Consider the following 21,167-nt stretch of genomic DNA (forward strand, 5'->3'; position numbering starts at 1 on the left):
TCAAAGCAGTAAGGTTGGAGGGACATTTGTATCACTCAAAAGGCTGGGAATGCTAGTAGAAAGGAGATAATAACAATGAAGATGTTAGCAGCTGAGAATAGCAGGGCCCAGCTAGCAGCACATGGCCATTAGAAGGGAAGTGAACAGAATTACTATAATCTGTAGCAAGTTTAAAGAGAGTCAGCAATTCCCAGCACACAGAATTTATGCAAATAGCCCATAGAAGTGTTTATCTTTAGAAGCAAGATAGATGGGCAGCCAATAAAAGTATTGCTTTATAAATGTAGCCTTACATTATAAATCTAAACAGAATAGCCTGCTGTCACTTCGGCCATATGAAATAGCCTATTGCTCTTTTAATTTTTTTATTTTTAATTGTGTACGTTTTTTATTGTAAAAATACTGTACAGAGGGGTTACAGTTACATGAGCAAGGTAATGAGTACATTTCCTATTGAGCATTGTTGCCTCCTCCTTTGTTTTCCCCCTACCATCCCTTCCCTCTTACCTCCACAACTACTCCCCTTCCGCCGAAGTTGTAAAGTTCGTTTTCAACATAGTGTTTTGTACATCTCCCTGTTACAATGGGTCAACCTGTATTCTTATTTAAGCATTTTGTTTTTTCCCTTCCCCTCCCTGAATTAGAGAAGTGAATATACAAGATGCAGGGCACCGACATCAAATACAGTGAAAACCATGGGGGAGGAAGATACAAAGCAACAAAAAAAATCACATGGAGCCACTAATCTGCACAGTATAATATTGTCTTGAACACTGTAGGTATGGTGACACAATGCCTACAATAAATACAGAGATACAAGTAAGAATGTATGTCTTTAAGCACAGCTAAACATAGAAAAAATATAGTAAAAAAACATTTCTAGAAGTGGCGCTGTAGCTCAAGTGGTAGAGCGCTCGCCTTGAGCTGAAGAGCTGAGGGACAACACCCAGGCCCAGAGTTCAAGCCTCATGACCGACCAAAAATAAATAAATAAATAAATAAATAAATAAAATTTAAAAAAAAAAACAAAAACAAAAAACAAAAAAAACCATTTCTACATACTATGCTAACATTGCCTTATGAAAACAACTTATAAAAGATTACATCAAAATATCACGTTAACTGAGCTGTGTCTCCATAAGTGGTTTATTTAGTAGTGATTAATAGAGTCTTATCTAGACATGGTATGTCATTATTGAATAAAAAATGTTTTCTGTTTCATTCACATCAGGAAGAAGCATTTAAATAAGTTCCTGTTCATAAAGATAACAGTGGATGATCACAGCAGGGCTCTGCTGATGCTCCTGCTCACTGCCATATTATATTATCGATAAAATCTTGGATCATTTGGGCACTCTGTATAACATCATGCCAGGCCACTCAATTAAGGATGTCAGACTAATTACCTGATGAGCTGGAAGTGGCAGGTATTCCAGATTGTTTTCCCCAGAGGAAGATAAACCCAGAGAGACTCCTGAGAGTGCCATATAGATATTTTTAGAGATCTATAGTGTCCAGATCTGGGGATCCTGGAATATATACTCCAAAGTAAAGAATAATTTATTAGTAATCTCTCAGCACTGGGAGAGAATCCACATATTTGATAGACCTCTTTGAGTTTGAGAAGAATCCTGTAATACAGGGGACAGGGCAAAGTGCTGTTATGGGCCATTTGCCAGGTGAGGCAAATAAATGATAGCCCAGAGTTCAGAAGGACTGTGCATAACATTCACAATTGTTGTATAGACTCATGGTCCTGGAATTTGAGGTAGTAAAATATGTAGAATCTACAGTGTGTGTGTGTGTGTGTGTGTGTGTGTGTGTGTGTGTGTGTGTGTGTGTGTGTGTGTGTGTGTGTGTGTGTGTGTGTGTGTTGGTAGTAGGGCTAGAACTCAGAGCTGAATGCTCTCATGTGGTTTCTTTTTCTTGAGGCTTGTTTTCTACCACTTGAATCACATCTCCACTTCTAGTTTTTTGCTGGTTAATTGGGCATAATAGTCTTACAGGCTCTTCTGCTATATTCAACTGGGCTCCTCACATCTCAGCTTCCTGAGTACCTAGGATTATAGGTGTGAGCCACCAGCACTTTGGCATGATTTCATACTTGCATTTGAATTCCAGAGCAAAACTATGACATCTGCAGCACAGAATTATAAACAATATGCAAACAGTCTGTGGAATGTTATTAAGCTTCAAAAGAAACTAAATATCAAATCCTGTGACTCCAATCAAACTGGTCATCACTCTCTGAAAGTTGTTGTAGTAGAGACACTTAGCACCAATATATCTCTTCTGGATTCTACATTCTATGAAATCATTTGGCATGTGAAATAAGCCCTAGTAGAAATATTTGTGCCACAGAACTTTACAAGAGCTGCAACATACAGCAGTATTTTTTAGATGTAATTATTCAACACTAATGAATATCCCATGATAGACACAAGTTATGATGTCTGGTGAGTCCTGCAGTAATCCATCATACCATAACCTGGGTGTGATACATCCAGGATGGGACTTAAGCAGGTCCAGAGGCTATAAAAAAGCTATAGAAACATACACCCCATGCCCCCAGGCAATCTGCCTCTATTGCATAATTATTTCTCATTATTTCATACCTATGTACTCAAGGAAAGTTTTCTATTTTGAGCTGATAAAGGAAGAAAAAGCTCAGAACTAGTTCATGGATGAAGCAAATCAAAATATAAATAGAACAAGAAATAAATTGTCAGTGCATTTCAGAGTACCCCTGATAAGTAGTCATTAGAAGAAGAAAAGTGGCCTGAAATTGGGATTGTGGACTAAAGATTGACTGCTTAGGGTCTTGGAGTGAGCAAAATTGGGAGACTGGACTGAGAAGCTGCAAGTAAGACCCATGCAGAGGGATCTACAGGAGTGGGCACAGGGTGGAAATTGTGACATGTATGGTCATGCCCACCACTGGAGAAGAAGCCCTTGAAATACCAAAGGCCATTTCCCAGTGAATGTGCCCAGAACGAAGTATCCAAAATGAGAAACACATGACCCAGAGCTGAAACTGGATTCATATACAGCCTAAAGTGAGTAAATATAAATTTAAACAGTCTTCATATTGCCCGACTCAAATTCTAGCTCCTGCCCTCATTTTACTTGGCTTCTCCACAGCATGGAAAATGGAATTTCCTTGAGTCAGCTGACACTGATGTCCTTAATCCCTATACTGCCAGGGACATTCATTCCCCATTGTCTTCTCTTGCTCTTTCAAATGACTTTGTGCATTCTAGAAAGTCTTTGAGAATTCCATCTTCCTTTCTTTTCTTCTGATTTGATTAAATTTATATTTATTTCTCCCTACTTTAATTTGGAAAGACTGCTCTATTTTTATATTCCATTAATAATGGCTTTACCTTTTCTAGTGCTTGTAATCAAATCAAATTCTCAATATTCCATGACAACACGATTTGAAATATATCATTTACCATAATGTTTTTTGCCCTCCAAATGTAGTTGGACTCTTTACATTTTATCCTTGGAAGACCCCTTTCCCAAACTATTCAGAAGAGAGCTTTGAAAGGCATTTATATGCATTCCCAATTCCTTGCCTGTGCTGAAATATTCACCATATTTATTATCAGATTATTATGAGTTATTTCTTCATGCCCTTTTATTTCACATTTCTTATTTATTCCTAATGTGTTCCCCAATAGTCCATAATTGCCTTCTTTTTTTCTGGTTATTCAACAAAATGTGTTGTTTTTTTTATTGTGAATATACCATACAGAGGAGTCACAATTACATGGGCAAGATAACGAGTTCATTTCTTATCAAGCATTGTTGCCTCCTCTTTGTTTTCCCTTCTATCCCTTCCCATACTCCCCCCACCTCCACACACCCCATCCTCCCCACCCCCACCAAAGTTGAAAGTTCGTTTTTCGACATAACGACTTGTACATCTCATTGTTGCGATGGGTCCACCTGTATTCCTAGTTAAATGATTTGTTTTTGCCCTTCCCCTCCACAAATTATACCAACATCAAATGCAGTGAAAGCAGGGGTTATACCGTAGGGGAGGGACATACAAAGCAACATAGAAATCATCTTATAAATATGTTAGAAACAATTGTATGAACATTTGCCTTCTTAATTTAAAGTTTATATATTACAATGTCCATTTCTCTTTATTTGGGGAGGAGGGTATTTATTTCTAATGGTTTTTAAATTACTATCTGGAATTGCCTGTTCTTTAATAAGAATTTCTCTCAGACTGGGCATACAGTTAAATGATAAGAATCATTCTAGTACTACAAAAAACTTGTTTGTCAAGATGAGCTGTTACTAGTTTCTATTCTTCTCACAGCTAAATATGACCACTTTAGTGGCTTTTAACCACCAAGTTTTGCTGGATCACTGTCCTGTAGGTCAGAAATTCATTTCAGGTCCCACTGGACTAAAACTGTGTACAGGGGCTTGCCTTCTTCCCTAGTGGCTCTGGAGAATCTGTTCCTTGACTTTCTGAATCATTAGATACCACCCACCTTCCTTGGCTTATGGCCATTTTCTTCACTATCAAAGCTAGAAACAGCAAGCCAAATCCTTCTCACATGGCCATTTTGCAGCTGGGAAATGTTCTCTATATTTAAGTATGCATGTTATTAGCTAGAACCCACTTGGATATTTCCAGAATAAATTCTCCATGGCAAGTCCTTAAAATTAATGGCTTCCATTGTTTTAATACAGCTGTCAATGACAATGTGCTAAGTACAGGGTTAATGGGCTGTACTCTTTATCCCTTAGTAAACTATAGACGATACCTATCCTTTACTTAGTTTCTTATGTTAAAGATGAATAGTCAAAAGCTGAAAGTGGAGTTCTGGCTCAAGTAGTAGAGTGCTAGCATAGAGAACAAAAGCTTAGGCACAGTACCAGGCCCTGAGCTCAAGCCTTAGGACTGGCACTCATACATACAGACAAGATTAATAGTCAACTCCTATTTTGTAATTTTTCTTCTTGTTAATAAATTGCACTATTCTACTGAAATGTAAATTTGTATACATGTATGTGTATATATTTATATATTTGAAATTCAGATACTCTGCTAGGATGTGTTTAGTATGAGTCTGTTCTTAGTAAATTTGCATGGAATTAGAACCATTTTCAGTCTGCAAACTAGGACTTCCTCAAGCTCTGGGAAATGTTTGATTGACATTCATTTGATTATTGGCTAGCTTCTATTTCATTGTCCTCTCCCAGAACAGTATTGCTAAGGTTTATTGATTTAGCCTCCCAGTGGGGGACTCTCTCTCTCTCTCTCTCTCTCTCTCTCTCTCTCTCTCTCTCTCTCTCTCTCTCTCTCTCTCTCTCTCTCTCTCTCTCTCTCTCTCTATCCATTAGAGAGAGTTCCCCTACATGACCTTCCAGAACATTAGCTTGTCTTTGTGTGAGTGATGTGTTTTGTTCATAGTATTATGAAGCTTTAATTCTGCTTCATCTAGACATCATTTTTGTCCTGTACTGGAATCCCCTTACATACATTATATTTTTGCTTTAAGACATTGTCTTCAAGTAATATTTCAAAATGTTTAAATAGGGATACAGGTGGACCCATTGCAACAATAAGATGTACAAGAACATTATGTTGAAAAATAAACTTTACAACTTTGGCTGGGGGGTGGTGAGGGGTAGGGGGAGAGCTGGGAGGGCAGGGATGGGAAGGGGAAAGTAAGGAGGAGGCAACAATGCTTGATAAGAAATGTACTCATTATCTTTCTCATGTAATTGTAACCCCTCTGTACAGTATTTTCACAATTAAGAAAACTTATTAATAAAATAAATAAATAAATAAATAATTTTAAAAGATACATATCTCTTTTTCCACCTTCCTCTTCATTTCTCTCACAATTTAACACCCTCAGCAATATCATCGATATTTCGTGGGCTGCTCACAGATAATGGGATTCTATAAGTGTCTTACAACACTCTGCTCTTAACATTCAGTAGTGCCCAAGTGAGCATTTTATTGGTACCATGTCAAGGCATCAGAAGGAAAGTCTTTGATCTTGTTTTGGCCTTTTCATGCTCTCACAATCTAAGAGGTAGGAAGGCTCTAGCCTGCCCATTAGGTTGCTCCTTGATGTTTAAGAATGCACAAAAGAATGTTAGGTACAGTAATACAGGCATGGATTTGTGGAAGACTGTGTCTCTGAGGACTGCACAGTCCCAGCATCCCAGCATTCTAATCATCCTGTGACTCTTCAGTGCTAACCTCCAAGCTCTCCAATTCATAACGAAGAGAAATTCCTGCTGATACTGTTTGACAGAACTGACAGAACCTAAGATTTCAGAAGCAGTCTACTCACAAAAGAGGTAGATTTGGGAAAGGGTGAGAACTAAGATGCACCCAAGCCACTATCTCCTCCACATCCTCAATCGTGCCCTCACTACTTTAGCCTTATCCTGACATCACAGTTTAAAAATGTATGAATTTAGCTGGGTACTAATGGCTCACACATGTAATCCTAGCTACTCAGAAGGCTGATATCTAAGGATCATGTTTGAATGCAGTACAGGAAGGGAAGTATGTGAGCCTTTTATGTCCATTAACAAGCAAAAAAAAAAAGGTGGAAGTGGAGTGTGTTTCAAGTGGTAGAGTGTTAACCTTGAGCAAAAAATGTCCAGGGACAGTATTCAGGACCAGCATACATACCAAAAGAAGTATGAATTATGAAAGTCAACATTTGATGGGGCACATCAATAGATGATGTCTATTAAATTGTTCTCTCTATTTTATTTTCAATACTTTGTAAATGTGTTTTAAAGTACTACATTTATTATGGTCACTTATCCAATTTCTCCCTCTTCTCTGAAGTTTAGACTCACATAACTGTGTGTCTACAACTCACTGGTACCATTATACTTGTGTATCATTTGTTTTTTACTTTCAGAATTATTTTCCTAGGTGCCTTCATTGTCAACAAATGGTACCACTACCAGCCCAGCTATCTGAACAAAAAGCACGGTAGGTCTTTGGTGATTTCCTTTCCCAGTAGTCAACATTTAGTAAGTAGCAAATCCTCTCAACACACTTCTGAAACTCAGCTAAATAATTTTACTTCTCTCTACCCCATCTCTTTCATATCACCTTCTTGCTGTAATCTGCTTCTACTTTTGCCCCTGAAATTCATCCTGCCTATACCCCAAACATTATTTTTTTAAGTCAAATTATATCACATTCTAATCTATAACCTTGCAATGGCTTCTCATTGCTGTTATGATAAAATTCCTCAACACTGATGATTCTGTTCCCATATTCACTGCAGTGTCGTTCACAATAGCTAAGAGATAGAAGCAACTCTAATGTCCATCAACAGATGACTGGATTTTTTTAAATGTCATACACACATACAACACATAGACTATATGCCCTTATAAAATCAGGAAACCCTAACGTTTGCAGTAACATGAATGAATCTAGAAGGCTTAGGCTAAGTGAAATACCCTTGCACTGAGAAACAAATGCTGTACGAATTTACTTACCTGTGAGTCTAAAAGGTTAAACTCATGGAAGTGGAGAGTAAAAGGTAGGTTACTAGGGGCCAGGACTGGGGGAATGGTGACAGAGAAAGGGGAGACATTACTCAAGGCCACAGAGTTACAGATGGATAGGAATAATACATCCTAGCAAATAACTACAAAAAAAATGTTGACTATAGTTACTATTAAACTTTTTGTATTTCCAAATAGCAAAAAAAGATTATTATAACTGATTTATCAGCACAAAGAAATAATAAATATTTGAGGTGATGGATAAACTAATTCACTGATATGATGGTTTTACAATGTCTGATACCCAATAAACATTATGCATACAAAACGAACAAGTTCACCAAGATATGTACTCATTACCTTACTATGTAACTCCTATGTACATCACCTTGACAATAAGATTGTAAAAAATAATTAAGAGCAGTGAGGTTTGAACTCAGGACCTGACATTTACTAGGTGAACCATCTCCACATGAGCCATGACTCCAGCCCCTTTTAGCACTATTTTGGGGATAGGGTCTTGCTTCCTGCTACTGGTGTGCACCTGGACCATTCTCTATGCTATCTTGCTCAATTTCTTCTATTGAGACAGTTTGTCAGCATTTCTATTGAGATTGACCTTAAATTGTGATCCTCCTCCCAAATAGGTTTACAAGCAAGAGCCATAGGCACCTGGATGCAATCATTTTGTATAAGGACATTTCACTAAAGTTGCTTTCTCCACTGAACTTAAAAACAAGACAAAAAAATCCTTTCCCATATTCCTTAAGTAATTTGGTGATGTCCTTACTCTTGGCTCTACAATCACAACTTCCTTCCTCCTTCTTACTCCAGAGCCCCTGGCCTCCTTTCTACTATGTTTTTCCACCTCAGTGTTTTTATATTTATATTTCCTTTGTGTCTAAAGTTTCTCCCCTGCCTCTTATTTGGCATAGAATAGTTGCCTTTTATCACTTTAGTGTTAATCTAAGATTATCCCATCTTTGAAAAATCCCAGAACTACTATATGTAAAGAAACATTTCCTTTCTCAACTTAAATTCACCCTGCTTATTTCCTTATCACATTCCTTCGGTCAACAGTATTCTTGTAAGTTGTAATTATTCTGTGATCAGCTTACACCTCATTGAATGGACTTGCCATAATCAGTTACTAGATGTAGGATTCACAATTGCATTAGATAACATGATAAAATAATATCAGTTCCGGCGGCTCTTTCTGGTCTAAGGAGAGCTACCACTGCGAATATGCTTGAACAGCCAATAACTCTCTTCCTTGCATGCAAATTAAAGCAACTGCTTATTTTGAATAACAGCATATTAAGTTGAACAGCTTCTGTTTATACTTAGGTAAATACCTGTATTTATATAATTTATACTTTTAAGTGTCTTTATAGGGTTTGTAACCTAAGCATCTTCATCATATAAAAATATCATCTATAATACAGGGTAAGTTTCTCTGACAGAGAGAAACCCAGAACAATATAGGTTTTTATTTATTTCACATTAAAATCTAATCTGGCATGGTGGACTTACCACAAGCTCAGGGCCTTCAGGCTTGGTGATCCATTAGGCCTGTGCTGTTGCCTTGGCCACATAACACAGACATCTCACCACTGAATGCCCATTCCAACCAGCAGAAAAACAGAAACGGGGAGGAGAAGGCTACTATGTCATTCCCAGGGCATCATATGGCCACAATCTAGTCTCCTAGGTTCTAGCAAAACTAAGAGGAAACAATAAAAAGGCTGAGTCTCAGCTCTGGAGTTCTCTTACTGTTGGAGAAGGAAAGAGTGGATGGGGCTCTACCCTACAGCCCATTAGAACATAAACTTCATGGATACAGGGAATTTCTCTGTCCTCTTTCAATATTGTCCCCCAGCTCCAAGCATAGTGCCTGGCTCATTAGATTTCCTCTGATCATCTCCCTACCCTGGTCCTAATTTAGTCACTATCACTGCTTGCTTGGCCTTAACGATGCATTGTTCTAAACCATCTTTCTATCTCTATTCCCTCAGCCTATCATCCAGGCTGCCATCAGAATGAACTAAATAAAAACATTCTTTCATTTCATTCTGTATAGCCCTTATAAAGGTCTAGTATCCTCAGGATAAAATCCAATTTTCCAGCAGAGCCTTCAAGGCCATTTCCAATTACACCTCACCATATTCACCCTGTTCTCCAACTTAGGAAAGCTAAATATAGCTTCTTCAATATGCTATCTTTTTCATGGCTTTGTATACTTATTGCTTCATTCCTTAATTCCCCCTTCTACATTCTCACAGTAGCTCATATATGCCTTGTATGACATTCTTTTATACTGTTTTATGTGCCTATAACTCTCCTCCGTGCATGCAAAGTAAAGCTACTGCTTACTGTGAATAGCGCTACATTAAGCTGTATAGATTCAGCTCATACTGAACCCATTAGGTTAGAGCCATAACAGGGAAGAGCAGGGGCCATGTTTTGTTCTGCTTTCAGTTCTTAGCCTGGAGACAACTATAACATGACTATACATTTGACAGGATGAAGTATCATTATCCTATATAAAACTAAGAAATTTGTTTCTATGAACACGTAGCAGGTCCTTCTAAAGCTGGGCAGCCACCTGGCCAGGAACTTCCAAAATCAGAATGAATATTCCCTAGGAACAATAGAAATAAAGTTTAGCATTCATGTGTTCTCTAAGATGAAATTATCAGGTTTTGTTTAACATGAAATAAGCCAATGAATGGGGGGGGGCAGGTGAGAGTGAAGACAGGTTAAGGACCTGGGGCCTGGGTGAGAGTTCCTAGAGAGGGAGGGGTTTGCATAGTCTGAACTTCGCCACCAGCACCAACAGGGGGAGTGCTTAATTTTCTTATTCTTTTTTTTGTATGTTTTCTAATGTAAAAATGCTGTACAGAGGGGTTATAGTTACATGAGCAAGGTAATGAGTACATTTCCTATTTAGCATTGTTGCCTCCTCCTTTGTTTTCCACGTACCATCCCTTCCCTCCCACATCCACAAATTTTCTTATTCTTTATAGATCTGAGGCAAAGGAGAAAGAAGAAAGGTAGGAGTTGAAATCTATTAGTCATAACACACACACACACACACACACACACACACACAAATGGAGCCTTTCTCTAATTGTGAAATTCTTTACCTCAGGTATCATATTTTTAACTATAGATTCTTTTGCTTGTATTTTTGCTTTACCTGAAGGAATAATGTCCACCTAACAAGGTCATGGTGGATTTAAGCTTCAATAAGATGGGAATGGAAATTATACATTATATACTCTCATGGATTATAATGAGAATATTACCTATAAAGCATTACACTAATTATTATCATCATATAAGCCAGAATCAATAATAGGTACATTTTATAAATACCTGTGCTGATAACAGGATGTTATTAGCAATGACTGCAGAGGAGATGATGTGAGATTTTAAATATACATCATTCAGTTATTTTATACATCTGAGATAAGGAGCTGAAGGGGGACTTTCAGAGTTGCTGAGTTATCAATTGCAACACTTGGTGCACAAATCACAAATATGCTTTCTGTAACCAGAAGATTTCAGTGGGAGTCAAAGATTAGTGAGAGCTGAACAGTTACATGTGTCATCAATTTCCTCTCTTCACACCAGCTTGTTGTTGAATCACTGGCTTTTGCACACAGAAACTACGGGTTCTTTTGATCTTGCAAACAGCGTGTTAGGATCTGTAGTGGAAAGGCAGCATGAAAGTATGAAATATTTTTTATTAAATTGTAACAGAGCAGGGAAGAAGTAATCTGAAATTCACAGCCCCCTTCCCAGAGGACCAGGTTTCCTGTGAGTGGTAATAAGAACACTGGAAGTGGACTGCAGCCTGCCAGGCAGCAGCAGGCAACAGTGTGACTGCCCAGTGGAGGTGGAAGTTGGGGCAGCAAACAGTAAGCATATTACACCTAAGTTAATAGATGCCCAATCCGTTCACAGCTGAAATACTTAGAGAAGCAAAGCACAGTCTTCAGGCACCTTGAGGCAGGAGAGAAACTTAAGATTTATATTTGCCTTGTGGGCGCAATAAGAGAAAAATCAGAACTGTCCTTCAGGAAAACCTTGAAACTAAATTCCCTGCCTTCCTTGTTCCTTTGCCTTTTCCTACTCACCTGCAGATGTGGCTGACCTTAGCCCTGTTTTATCATTAAGACCTGAACATCCTCCCAACTTTAGCAGTTATATAACTGGGGTTTCAATCCTACCACAGATCAGCTGACTTGGCATACCAAAAAAGTATAAATAAAAAAGTCTTTCCAAGCAAAACCCTAGCAACTAAAACACTTCAGTGATCTGGACCATTCTTTCCTGTAGCTGAAAGGAAGGAGGAGGACAGATTACCTCACTAGCCTATAAGAAAATCTAAACCAATATTCCCCAAAATGAGGTTCCTACGTATATACTACAGATATCACCTAGGAACTTGTTAGAGACACACAATTTCAGATCCTCCCCCAGATCCTCAAATCTCCTACCTCAGTCCCACTCCCCTCCCAATCCTTTCCCCCTTCCTTTCCCACTGTCCAGCAAACAGTTACAACTTGAGGACATTGTGGGACACCTCATATTTTATAACTACTGTGCTCTACCTTTGAAAATGTAACTTTCCTATCCTGATTTTTCTTCCTGTTTTTTTTCCAATTTAATCATTTTTTCTCTATTGGATGCATGCATTTTAAAAGATGTATTTGATCCTATTGAAAGTTCAACTTTTCCCCTGTGCATCATTTAATTCAGACTTCATCAACTACTGCCCCATCAACTACTCCTCCTCAACAAATGGTTCCTTCTCTTCAAGATTGATGTGGCCAAGTCTCCACATTGGAAAACTTTCTTTGCTACTTTTTTAAGTCCTAATCAGCTTCTGCTCTCACTCTGCTTTCACCAACAATAATCCTGTGAAAGGCCTTTTAGAGCCAGACACGGGGCCTCACATCCATAAGTGGGAGGATCAAGTTCAAAGCCAACCTTGACAAAACGTTAATGAGACCTCTCCATCTCTTGATCCCAGGTACACGCAGGCTGCATGAAGAAGGATTGCAGTTCAATTAAGCATGGACAAAACACTGAGACCTTTTCTAAAAAATAACTAAAGCCAAAAACACAGAGAGAGAGAGAAGAGAGAGAGAGAGAGAGAGAGAGAGAGAGAGAGAGAGAGAGAGAGAGAGAGAGAGAGAGAGAGAAACAGAGAGAAACAGAGAAACAGAGAGAGAGAGAGACAGAAGAGAGGGAGAGAGAAAAGAGAGATATAAGATAGAGGGAAGGAGAGAGAGAGGGAGGTAGGAAGGGAGTGAGAGAGGAAAAAAGAGGAAGAGAGAGGGAGAGAGGGAGAGAGGCAGAGAGAAAGAGCATGGCTCAAGTGGTAGAGATCTTGCTGAACAAGATTGTGGTTAGCCGGGACAGACAAAAATATAATGAAGCAAATTTTATTGCTATTTCTCAACTATAATGGATGCGAGTTTTAAAATGTTCTTCTATTCCCTGTTAACACTTTTTGTTTTGCTTTGTTGCAATAATTAGTTTGAGCTTGGAACTTTATGCTTGCTAAGGCTGACCATCTAACACTTAAGCTATAACTAAAGCTTTTCTGTTTCTAGTTGTTTTTTGAATAAGGTCTCATGCTCATTTCTAGGATGTTGTGTCCCACATTGTACTGCTTATGATTCCCAAATAGCCTATCATTCCCAAATAGGAATGACGGGCACACAACAACATACCAAGCTTTTTTTTGGTTGATATGGAGTCTCACATTTTTCCCTTGCTGGCTTTGAACTGTGATAACTCACCCTTCTGAGTAGCTAGTATCATAGGTGTGAGCCAACATATTTACATTTACAATAACATCCAATATGTAAAAGAGCACTAAAATATAGGAAAATATTATTAATTCTCTGAATATTAACCATTGTCAATTAATGTGCTGTAGTATCTATAATTGTTTTGATTTGTAATTCTCGATGGCAAATGATATTGACCATATTTGCAAATGTTTGCTTGCCATCTGTCATTTTGGGGGAAAGTGTCTGTTGACATCATCTGCCTATTTTCTAATTGAGTTGATTGTTGTCTCTCATCTCTGTCTCTGTCTCTCTCTGTGTGTCTTTATGTGTCTTTGTGTCTCTGTCTCTCTTTTTCTCTCTGTTTCTCTGTCTCTCACTCTGTCTCTCTCTGTCTCTCTCTGTCTCTTTCTGTCTCTGTCTCTGTCTCTGTCTCTGTCTTTCTCTCTCTCTCTCTCTCTCTCTCTCTCTCTCTCTCTCTCTCTCTCTCTCTCTCTCTCTCTCTCTCTCTCTCTCTCTCTCTCTCTCTCTCTCTCTCTCTCTCTCTCTCTCTCTCTCTCTCTCTCTCTCTCTCTCTTGCCAGTCCTGGAGCTTGAACTTAGGGCATTGGTGCTGTCCCTGAGCTTCTTTTGCTCAAGACTAATGTTCTACTACTTGAGCCACAGGGCTACTTTCAGCTTTTTCTAAATAGTTTATTAGAGATAAGAGTCTCATGGACTTTTCTGCCCAGGATGGCTTAAAACTATGATCCTCAGATCTCAGACTCTTTTTTTGTTTCTTGCTATTTTTCAACATACTTATAATGTGCTATGTGATTTTTTTTTGTTTCTTTGGTATGTTCCTCCCCCATGGTATAACCCCTGTTTTCACTACATTTAATTCCAGTGCCATGCATATTATATATACATTTTTCTAATTTGGGGAGGGGAAGAGAAAAACCAAAATGCTTAAATAGGGTTACAGATTGACTCATTGTAACAATGAGATGTACAAGACACTATGTTGAAAACGAGTAGCTCGGATTACAAGTGTGAGCCACCAGAAACTGACATTGTTTTCTTATTGTTAAGTGTTTCTATGTTTCTTCTCCTTTTCTTTGCTGTAAGTCCATTATCAGATAGGTTCTGAAAATATTTTTTCCAAATCTATGGTTTTTCATTTCATTCTCTTAACATTATCTTCTACAGGACATAAATTCTGAATTATCATCAAGTCTGATTTATCTTTTATTTTTTCCCACAACTGTGCTTTTGGTGTTATGTCTAAAATCTCTATGCCAAGATAAAGGTCAACCAAGATTTTCCTGCTCTCTGCAAGAAGCTTTATAGGTTTGCACCTTGTGATTATGTTCATCTATGACCATTTTTGAGCTACTTTTTATGAAAAATATAAGGGTTTCTGTTTAGATTAACTTGTTCTGACATCATTTGCTCAAAACCCAACACTTTCTCCAATAAATTATCTTTGTTATTGGATCTTTGGGTTTGGGGAGTTGTTTTGGTCAATAACCAGTTGGATATATTTTGTGAGGAAATTTTTTTTTAATATTATTTTATTTTATTTGAGAACATACTGTACAGAGGGGCTACAATTACATGGGCAGGATAATGCATACATTTCTTACCAAGCATTGCAGCCTCCTCCTTTGTTTACCCTTCACCTCCCTTCCCAGCCTCCCCCCTCCCCCCACCCAATTATACCCCCCTCTCCCCCCCCCACCGACATTGTAAAGCTGGTTTTGACATGACATTTTGTACTTCTCATTGTTGCAACAGGTCCACCTGAATCCTTAAACGACTTGTTTGCCCCATCTCCTCCACATGTTATACTGACATCAAATATAGTGAAAGCGGGGGTTACACTGTGGGGGAGGGACATACAAAGCAACAAAGAAATAATCTTATAAATGCGTTAGAAACATATGCATGAAAGAAACGAAAACATTAAAATACATATTTAAGGGTTCATTTTCCTAACATCACATTATCTGACCTTTTCCGCTTGACTCATACCTATACTAGATATTGCAAATAAGGGAAACCATGGGACCTATGCTTCTTTGGGCCTGGCTTACTTCACTTAATATAATTTTTTCCAAGCCTTTCCATTTCCTAACAAATGGGGAAATGTCATTCTTTCTGATGGAGGCATAGAATTCCATTGTGTATATATACCACATTTTCTTGATCCATTCATCTACTGAGGGGCATCTGGGTTGGTTCCATATCTTAGCTATGGTAAATAATGCTGCAATAAACATAGTTGTGCTGGTAGCTTTAGTGTGGTCTTGTTTGTAAACATTTGGGTAAATGCCCAAAAGTGGGATTGCTGGATCATAGGGGAGATCTTGGTATTGGCATAAGAACAGACCTCAGGACCAATGGAATAGAATTGAAAACCCAGAAATGAACCTACAGACCTATAGCCATCTAATCTTCGATAAGGAAGCTAAAACAATAGAATGGAAGAAAGACAGCCTCTTCAGTAAATGGTGCTGGCAAAATTGGTTAACTACATGTAGAAAACTAAAGCTAGATCCTTATATATCACCCTGCACCAGAATCAACTCCAAATGGATCAAAGACCTTGAACTCAAAGCAGACACTCTGAAAACATTACAGGATGGAATAGGAGAAACCTTAGGTCTCCTTGGCTCAGGCCGAAATTTTCTGAATAGAGACCCGGAAGCACAACAAATCAAAGAAAGGTTGGACAAATGGGATTGCATACGGTTGCAGAGCTTCTGCAGGGCAAATGACATAGCTAGCAAGATCAATAGAAAGCCCACCGATTGGGAGAAGATCTTTACTAGCCATACAACGGACAAGGGTCTCATATCTAAAATATACTTGGAACTCAAAAAATTAAACCACCCAACAACAAATCCTCAAAGAAACAACTGCCCAATAAATAAGTGGGCAAAAGACTTAAAGAGAAGCTTCTCTGAAGAAGAAAGAAGGATGGCCAATAGACACATGAAGAAATGTTCAACATCCCTAGCCATAAAAGAAATGCAAATCAAAACAACATTGAGATATCACCTCACTCCAGTTAGAACAGCAAAAATCAAGAACTCTAACAACAACAGATGCTGGAGGGGATGTGGACAGAAAGGAACCTTACTTCATTGTTGGTGGGAATGTAAACTTGTTCAACCACTTTGGAAAGCAGTATGGAGGTTCCTTGTGAGGAAATTTTGGGGGTGATTTTATTCCATTGATGGGTGTACCTATTTTTGCCAATATTGATTATTGTGGCTTTATCATTAATCTTTTTTATTACTGTCTTCAAAGTTGCAGAAAGGGGTTTCTGTTTAGCACATTAGCCTACATGTATAATGTATGTGAATCAGAATCACCTCTTCCATTATTCCCACCCTTTCATGTATCCTGTCCCCACCTGTCTTTTCAGAGTTCTATGTTTTAAACAAGCTTCAGGATTATATTAAATATTGTGATTGTATTTATCCACCATTCCTCATTTCATGCATCTTCCTTCTACTTTTAGTCCTGACTATCTCATTTCAGTCAAGACACATTAGCTCCTGGTATTCATATTGTTGAATTGCCTTGAATTGTTCAAAAGGGGTTATACCACAGAATCTCACTCCTACTTATACTACCATTTAGTCAGTTTTGATCAGGATTATATGCATATGACCTTGTGTGTGTTTACAAATATTTTAGGTGTAATCACCATATATGACAGAAAACATGTTCCCTTTATATAATTAGTCTTTTTTTTTGCTGGTCATGGGGCCTCACCTCTGGACCTGGGCACTGTCCCTCAGCTCTTCAGCTCAAGGCTAGCGCTCTACCACTTGAGCCACAGTGCCACTTCTGGCTTTTTCTGCTTATGTGGTGCTGAGGAATCAAACCCAGGGCCTCATGCATGCAAGGCAAGCACTCTACCACTGAGCCACCTTCTCAGCCTTTTATAATTAGTCTTGAATCAAGTATGTTTGTCTTCAGACTTTGTATCACCTTTCCTCCCCTTCTGCTTCTCTTTGTTCCTCCGTATTTATTATAAGGATTGTTCTAGGTCTTTTCCTTTTCTAGAGAACTTTGGAAAGAACTGAAAAAAAATACTGGTAAATATCCAAAAAGTTTCAAACCAAAAGCCAAATAAAAACACTAATGCTAATGTATTATGGAGGACATATAGAAAATGATAGAAGGTAGATAGATAGATAGATAGATAGATAGATAGATAGATAGATAGATAGATAGATAGATAGATAGATAGATAGATAGATAGATAGAATTATAATACATGAAATTAAATTATGAAAAGAGAAGGAATGGAGGGGTTAAAGGGCTCTACATCTTATAGAAAGATTAATACTATAGACTAGTTATAGATTTTCAAGGTTCAGAATTAGCTTTTTAAAATTTGATTGCCATATATTGCTTTGATAAGTTTGACAAATCAAAAATGTCTTGTATTTAAAAAGCAATGTCTCCCAGGGACTTTACACGCGATTTACATGCGAATAGAGGAACTATAGCCTATTCTGCAAAAGTTGGCAGAGGCTCCGCTGTATAGGAAACCTACACTCTACACGAAGCCTTAAGAGTCCACTAATAAAATTAGTAAATTAAGAAGGTGGAGGAAAAATTTGAAGTTTTAATTTCTTTGTACTTTAGTGTACAGGGAAGGACAAGAAACTTTGATTTCAGCTTTTACTTTGAGGATTCAAAAGGACTGTGGTTGATATTGTGAGGAAAAACTTCACAAGATGGCAGTAAGACTGTCCTGGAACATTCCCAGGGTCTCCCCATAAAGAACTCCTTTGTTCCTGTTATGACATTAAACTATGGAATTTTAAGGATGAGTATGATTCTACCACAATTTGATGTCTCTTCCAAGGGTCAGGAGTAGCAGCTTCTTCTTCATCTTTCCTCTCTTGTCAAAGAGAAGGGGCAATTTAAGTTTACTTGGTTCTTGACAAAGGATAAACTAGCCATGAACAATGCAAGCCTTCTCTTTAGCTCTTTCCCAAGAGTAGGATTTCTCCAGATCTTCCTGGTCTTTACATTTTATAGGAATAGGTTTCTCTGCAGGTGTGTATAGGGATGGAGGAAAACCTGCCTAACTCTAACACCTCCTATTGCTATGTGAACATCAGACTAACCACAGAGACTCAGTGTTAGGAGCCTAGTTCTGGCGTGACATAAATTACAAGTTCCAGCATCAGTATTATTATCAGTAATAAAGGTAACATCTTATCCCCATCTGACTTCTGCTTTCAACATTAGTTCTGAGAATTCAGGCAGTGAAGTTCCCTTGAACCTCCAGTCTGCTACTCCATCTACAGAGGACAGTAAGACGGCAAAAAGAATAGCATCCAAGTAGTCAGGAAGTACTAGTTCATGTGCTACATGCATCGTGAACATTTTCTTTACTTCTCACCCAAATCCAGAAAAGTAGGCCTTATCGTTTTCATTGTTAGTTCATTTGGGTGTTGAGGGGGATGGTGATGGAGGTCATGTAATGTCCTAATGCTTTCTTTCCCCATGATAAATAAAATCTGTATCCTTACATTCCACACCTTTCTCCTGTAATGACGGCATCCCTCCTCATCCATGTACTCTACCCTTCATATACAACAAACCAATACTTTTCATTAGTAGTCACTCAAGTCCTTTCACTGGCTTTGATAGCTTGACATGAATTTTAACACACAAGTCAGGGACCCAAGGTCAGTTTCTATCCTTGGTAACACTCAAAGCAATTATAAAAATAAAAAGTTCTGTCCTAGACATGTTTAGGAGTGAAGAATAAAGCCAGTCCCTGTTTTTGTAAACAAGTTTTATTTGAACACAACTAGGCTCACTCATAGACAATTTATCTATGGTTATTTTCACCATACTGTAACAGTGCTGAATAATTATGACATACCATACAACTTCCAACACTGGGAATATTCCCTAACTGACATTGTACAGAGAACTCACTGACAGAGACACAATATTCTTGTTATTTGTTAACTGTGATTTGTTCTTATAAACAACTGAGGCTGCCTTTCCATCAAATTGGTACAATAAAGACAGCTAGGACCCATCCACTTGAATCAAATAATCTTTGGAACAGATTCCGCTACAGTAATCACAGTTGTTTTCAACCACCCATATCCCAATGGAAGCATTTTACAGGGATGTATACAAAAGATTTTAGTTGTAATTCTTTGAAATAAAACTAGAGCTAAGATTTCAACACCTTTAAAAGTATATAGTTAACTAAAATAAGCATGATATGAATGAATTAGTAACATGGGATGTTATACAATACGATCTTTCTGGGTAATGACTAAATCCTGCAATTCATACAAAAATATAGATACCAGCATGAAGCTACTGATCCTGAAAGTGACATGATTTGTAATTTTCCAAAGAATTTATTGCCTAATGATTAAGAATAGGGAAGGTAACCTCTGATGATAGCCTTACATAAGCACAGAACCTCATACTGAGTAACTTCAATGGCCTACGTATAATTATCACCTTTACTGTACATATAAAAACAGTCAACTAAGAGAAGTAAACAAGAAAGTTGAAGCATCAGAGTCTAGATTTGATACTCCTAAGGGAGAGACAATTCCACAAATCCTAAAATGTCCTTCAGTGACATGAACTTACACTTTAAAGTACACTATATTTTAGGTATTCAAATAACATGAAAAAACAGTGACATTAACAACACTTACCAACAACACACCTTGCCATGGCTGAATTTGGGAAATTGAGGGCTTTGGAGGAAGGGGTTAGTTTTACAAGGGTAGTTGGAAAGTTCAGGAATGTATTTTAATATTTTAACAACAGCTTCAACTGTACCAGTACCAAACTGCTGAAAATAGAAATCTGGAAGTCTCTAAGACTCCAAATCTACAATTATGCAGCAACAGAACAAGATTAATCATGCGAGCTACTTGACCAAGTAAGCTCGGTGGGAGCAATCTGCCCACTTTAGTTCTCAATAATTGGCTAGGATGGTTGCCATACTCAGTCAGCAAAACAAGAGGGGAAGCAGAGCTATATGGTATTAATGCATTCTCCCTGTAATAGTTTACTGTGCTGCTTTGCCATACTCAGGCTGTTTGATGTGCTTCCTGCTGTTAGCAGTGATATCCAGAGTTTTCATAATTAGATTCTCACAATATTAAATAAACACAGACTGAAGATGTCTGGTATTATCTGAAAGAGCACCCAGGGCTTGCTCATAAGCACTATGCAGCTAAGCATGTGCCAAGGCCACACAGCACACCATCAAAGGCATAGACTTTACATAATTTATTATAGTGATGGTCACACAATAATTCACTATATTCAATCTTCCTTAATAAATGATTTAAACAAAACAGGATTTAAAAAGCACCACATTAGGAAGTGGCGCTGTGGCTCAAGCGGTAGAGCGCTCACCTTGAGCTGAAGAGAACAAGGACAGCACCCAAGCCCAGAGTTCAAGCCCCACGACCGACCAAAAAAAAAAAAAAAACAAAACACTGAGATAATTTGTTAAATGAGGTATAACCAAAACATTAAATAAGGAAGTGGTGCTGTGGCTCATGCGGTAGAGTACTCGCCTTGAGCTGAAGAACGCAGGGACATCACCCAAGCCCAGAGTTTAAAAAAAAAAAAAAGCACCACATTATTGCAATTTATAATTATGTAAGTTATAGATTGTTTTTCATTTTAACAATAATTTTCCAACTTAGGCAAACAAGGTATTTTTGGAAAATATTTGAAAGTTATGTGAGGAACAAGAAAAGAAAAAGTGAGGAACTACTCATAATTAAATACATGCTAAACACCGCTTTGAATAGTGTTGTGGCACAATGTTAAT

The 21,167-nt window shown here is 38.0% G+C and overlaps 1 protein-coding gene across 4 annotated transcripts in view; it reads right to left on the reverse strand.

The window, feature by feature from the left end:
• Positions 1-21,167, reverse strand: part of Pde4b (phosphodiesterase 4B) — a 522,330-nt gene that overhangs the window by 407,602 nt on the left and 93,561 nt on the right. The gene's annotated exons all lie outside the window — the stretch shown is intronic.

This window comes from Dipodomys merriami, unplaced genomic scaffold (assembly GCF_024711535.1).
Source record: "Dipodomys merriami isolate MVZ:Mamm:240054 unplaced genomic scaffold, mDipMer1.0.p SCAF_172, whole genome shotgun sequence".
NCBI lineage: Eukaryota > Metazoa > Chordata > Mammalia > Rodentia > Heteromyidae > Dipodomys > Dipodomys merriami.